Source organism: Triticum dicoccoides, chromosome 7B (assembly GCF_002162155.2).
Source record: "Triticum dicoccoides isolate Atlit2015 ecotype Zavitan chromosome 7B, WEW_v2.0, whole genome shotgun sequence".
NCBI lineage: Eukaryota > Viridiplantae > Streptophyta > Magnoliopsida > Poales > Poaceae > Triticum > Triticum dicoccoides.
The window spans coordinates 393,822,915-393,828,728 of record NC_041393.1 but is presented as its reverse complement, the minus strand read 5'-3'; positions in this window follow the sequence as shown (position 1 = coordinate 393,828,728).

Sequence of the window (5,814 nt, the reverse complement as noted above, 5' to 3'; positions counted from 1 at the left end):
AAAGGGAAACCACGTGGCACGAGCCAGCTCCAGGGGCCTGGAGCCCTTTAGTACCGGTTGGTAAGACCAACCGGTACTATAAGGTTTGGGGTTTTTCTAGTTTTATGATTTCTTTTTCATTTAATTTTGTGTTTCCATTTTAATTCTTTTTCGTTTGCTGGTATTTTACGATACTACACATTGTACACGTTATGCATATATATATACATATATATATATATATATATAAATAGAATTTCTAGTAGAACCAATCATGCATATATATATCATCAATGTCTCACAAACCATCATATTAATTAATTCACACATACACACATGTATAGCTATATACAATTTCTCCTACATATGCACATGTTGCCTTCGGAGCCAGTGGCATTAGCCTAATTGGTGCCTTCGGAGCACGATGACAATTGGAAGTGGTTTTCATGGGGGCGGTAGCAGGTAATAGTATTCTCCCTTCGGATTTATGACCTGGTCGAGCAAAAATCCCGCTATTTCCTCTTGAAGTGCTTCTACGCGCTCCATTTCTAGGAGCTTCGCCCGCACCTCTCTGAACTGTTAGGAAGGAGATCAATATGCATGTGTATTAGTTGTGTGACTAGATATCGATAATGGTGTAAAAATTGTGAATAGTGTTTTGACAAGCGTACCCATTCCTGTCTTTGATATCTGCTCCTTCGGATGCCATCATGCGAATGTTCTCGCAAACGCAGAATGCACACAGATCAGTCCCCTGCGCCTGCTTCAGGGCCTTTACGAGAATGGAATTTGATCAGATAATAATTAATCAAGCATGATAATTAAAGAGATGGCAGCTAGCTAGCTAGCTAGTACTACTTAATTACTTACCTTGGGTCTTCCACATTTAAGCTTTTCTTTCCATTCGCCTTCGTGACGCTGATGAACCTTGCCCAAGCCCTGCCCGCCGACAAAGAAAATAAATAAAGGGGTTATTAAATAGTTCATATCATGAAATGACGAACTAAATAGGCCGAGATATATAGTTAATAATGACTGAAATTACCTGTTGACTATCCCAAACAAGATGTTATAGTCAGTTTTTTCTTTGAGTAGTGAGTCCAGTATTTCAACTGTTCCGGCGTCAACTTTAATGATACACAAGACCCAGTGAAATCTGCATGCACACGCATTTGCATGTTTTAATTAAGCGGGCATATGTAAGCAAAAACATGTAGCTAGCTAGTAGGCAAAAACAGAGAATTTGTAGTACAAGACAGTGTGACTCACTGGAAGTTGTAAGGAAGTAGTATATCTTCATTGTATTTGAGGCGCTTCAAGAACTCTAGCATGCTGTCCTCTACGGCCTTTTGATGATGTGCATCTATTTTCCATGTGTATTCATTAACGGTGTTTGGGTCAATGAACCCAATGCCATAGCGTCCACCTTTTCTCATTTCATACATCTTCATCCTGCATATAATACCACAAAAAAGAATATAGTGAGGATAATTACAGGTAATGATTGATCAAAAGGATCACTACAGCTAGCTTGAGACTTAAATTACAGAAAGAAATCACTTACAGACAATAGCAACTGACGATAGATTTGTCGAGTGCATCTTGATTGTATAACTGAAACAGTTCAGAATACTCAACGGACACAGCTTTCTCATGGTAGTAATGCCCCTCCTTGACATTCACCATGAGGGACAATCAGTCGGAAATCTTGGTAATGTTCATGTACCATTGATGCAATTCATACATTCTCATTGGGAGGTTCTTGACCTTCTCTGGCTCGACCAAAGGTTGGCCCCGGACATATTTCCGTTTTATTTCATCCTCTCTAAGCATAGGCATGTGCTCGATCTCGAGGAGTTGTCCAATAGTGATTTTGAGAACTTCAGCCTGCATTATATGGTCCTCCATTATTACCACATTGCCCACCTCAGGAACGTAAACTGTTTGCCCACAATAATATTGGGCGCGCGTACTGTCACGTGTTGTTGGCACAACAAGCGAGGGGATCGATTGCGCCGCCTGTTCTCCCAGCTGGGGAATGGTTTTCCCGCATTTTTTGACAGCTGCTTCTTGTTTGCTCGATCCCGAGCTCGCCTCCTTACGTAGACGTGCTCGATTTAACTTCCTGATGTGGCGCTCATAGTCTGTGTCAACAGGCTTGGGAGCTGGTGGTTGAGCCATAAGAGTGAAGTGGTCAATCGTTTCCTCAGGCACTTTCTCCCTTGGCGGCGTTGGCGGTTTCGGTGCAAAATGGGCTTCCACCTCGGACTTCGATATGGCTGCGATTTCCTCCTCGGACCTGTCATAAGCCCTCTGCGGAAGAGGCGTGAGGCTTGGACCATATTTATATCGCTTGCCTCCGCCTGTACTTCCTGTACTACCTCGACTCGTACCGCTACGCACCATAGCTGCGGGGTGTCTCTTCTGTGATTGCTGAGGCGGCAGAGACGGCTGACGGGGCTGAGTTGGACGAGGAGGAGTGGCCGCCTGAAGCTGTGCCGAACTTAGAGGAGGAGTGGCCTGAGGTTGTGCCGGACTTGGAGGAGGAGTGGATGTCTGACGCTGTGGCGGACTTGGAGGAGGAGGAGTGGCCTGACACTTTGCCGAACTTGGAGGAGGAGTGGCCTGACACTTTGCCGGACTTGGTGGACTTGCAGGAGCGGGAGACTGCGGACTCGGTGGCGGACTTCGACGAGGAGTCGGCTGACGCGGTGTCGGTGGCCTTCGAAAGATGATGCAATCCTTTTTCCATAGGATGATACGATGGTTGGCGTCTCCGAGAAAGCGCTCGTCGTCACCTCCAGGAATGTCAAGCTCTAGCTCCGAATATGGGTCCACCACCTCATCAACCAAGACACGAGCATAGCCCGCTGGAATCGGGTTGCAATGGAAGGTTGCCTCGGGGGGATTTGTAAAAGCAACGGCGTCCGCCACCTTCATGGATATGTTCTTCATTTTGACGTGTAGCTCGCAGCTAGTGTTCTCCGTGATGTCATCCACGGGGTATCTACCCAGCATTGCGTCGTCTGGGGCGGAACCCACGCTGCTTCTCGCCATGGATGGGGCGGTGCTATCCAATGCTGGATCATTCACTAGCTGCTGCAGCTGCTGAGACCCCCTTTGTTGGGTAAGTGAGTCGATCTGCTCCAGCTGCCGCTGGAATTTCACTACCAATTCCGCTTGACTTGCTTCTTGGCCTTGAAGGCGTTCATAGTCCCGCTTCCTCTGCTCCTCCTCCATCTTCCTCTTCTTCTCCTCCGCAATCTTCTTTCTCACACGGGTTCTGTAGTCGTTGTTCCAGTCTAAAAACCCCTCATACCACGGAATAGAGCCCTTGCCTCGTGTTCTTCTCGGGTGTTCAGGATTTCCCAGGGCACGCGTAAGCTCGTCGTTCTCTTTGTTGGGCTGGAACACCCCCGATCGTGCCTCTTCTATTGCAACAAGTATTGCATCGTCGGCTCCCTTCAGACTTGCCCTCGTCGAAACATTGCCTGTCTTCGGGTCCAACTCCCCCCCATGCGCATAGAACCAAGTCCTAACCCTGGGGGGCCAGCTCTTAGTAACCGGAGTGGCACCTGCATCCTCCATCTCTTTCTCAGACTTATCCCACTTAGGCATTGCCACCGCATAGCCACCTGGCCCGAGCTTATGGAACTTATCCTTTTTTTCGGCATTCTTCTTGTTTATTCTCGACCGTTCCTTAGCTAATTCTGAATCCTTGAATTTCACGAAATCGTCCCAATGAGCACGTTGGTTCTCTAGTGTTCCCTCAAATACTGGAGTCTTCCTTCCTCCCTTAACGTACTTGTCCCATTCACGATTCTGTGGTTCTTGAATGCAACCTCCATCTTCCTAAGAGCAGCGTCCTTGACTTTCTGCACATCTGCTTCTGTGAAATGATCTGGTAGGGTGAAATGTTCCATGAGAGTATCCCAAAGCAGATCTTTTTGATTCTTGTCGACAAAATTAATATCTGGACGTGGAGCAGCGTCCTCTTTGCCTTTTTGTCTTTTGTCTTTTGCTGGCTCTCTCCATTCTTGAAGGGATCGGGAGTTGGTCCTTCACAAGAACTCCGCACTGACGAACGAACTTGTTCGCAATCTTCTTAGGCGCTAATGGTTCGCCATTAGTTCTGACTGCCTCGATATTGTACTTTACGCCCTCCTTCAACTTTTTGTTCAGGCCTCGTTTCGTCCTTTTGCCTGAAGATTTGCTCGATCCGGATGGCTGAAAGAACAAAGATCGATTCGTTAATATATCTTCAAGTCATTTAAAACATGTGGTGATCACCAGATACCTGCTTATATAAATATATATACCTCGCCGGTCTTTGTTGTTTCAGGATCAACATGTTCTTCGTCATCGTCATAATCGTAGTTCATGACTTCATCAATTCGGTCGTCGCGATCGAATATCATATCACCCTCTCCGGTGTTGTTTAGAAATTCGGAGCCGTCATAATCTTCTTCATTCTGATCATCATCTGGCCCGCGTATCATATCGAACATGGTCTGTTCTCCCTCTCTGTCGGTATTGTCTGCCATAGCTTTTATTTAACTAATTCAAAAGAAATATAAAACAATTTAGTATTCAAATTACATCGTCTCGAATAATAGATATAATCTCGAATACTTCGTCTAGAATAATAGATATAATCTCGAATACATCGTCACGAATAATATATAATATTGAATAGTACATCACTGGCTAGCTAATTAAAGATCGAATACTACAGAAGAATCTAGGACACTCGCGGTTCCTGCGGCGCGGGCGGTGGACACCCAAAGAGAAGGAACCCTCACAGGATCATAGCTGAAGTGAGATCCCCGAAGATACTGCCAGGTATTGGAGAACCTGCCGCCCTCTAACACAACCATGTAGCGATGGACGTGCTCGTCCTCCTCCCTAACACGGTGACGTACCACCTCCAGCAGGGCCGGGTCCCTCCGCACCGAAACTGGCCCACGCGAATGCCACCAAACGAGATCAGGGTCGACGACAGGACCCGGGGCCGGGTTCCTCATCAAGCGGCGCGCCCCTCCAGGCAGCACCTCCCAGTGCCAGCCCGGCGGAGCCCAGTCCCGGACATGGGTCGGCTGGACGTCATCGCGGACGGGTCGATGGCGAGGATGCGGGCCAGGCATCGTCGAGAACAAATACTAGCTATATGCCCGCAAAAAGTAATATTTTTTTAATGATTGGATTTTGATAACTAAAATTTCTAACATTTCTACTATTTCAAAAATCTATATACTATTTCATACTAATTAAGCATCTAACACTAAAAACAGAAAACACAACTTCTATACATCCATTAAACAACTGAAAAACAACATTATATAAAAAATTTCCATACTAATTAAACACTAATTATATACTAATAATAATAATCTAAATTATATACTAATTAAACATAAAAAATTCCATACTAATTAAACACTAATTTCCATATAATTTTTTTTGATAACTAAAACAATAATAATCTAAATAATCTAAACTAATTAAACATACAAAATACGTATATACTAATATATACATGCATTAATTCATACATATGTGTGTGTGTGTGTTCCATATAAAAAAATTTGATAACTAAAACAACAATAATCTAAATAATCTAAATTATATACTAATTCATGCTTGTGTGTGTGTGTGTGTTTTGATAACTAAAACAATAATAATCTAAATAATCTAAACTATATACTAATTCATGCGCTTGTGTGTGTGTGTGTGCTCGGGGCCGGGAGGGGCGGCGCCCATGGTGGCCGCCGGGGGCGAGGGAGAGAGGTTAGAGGGGGAGAGCTCATAGCGGGGCGACGGCGGCGGCGAGGCGAC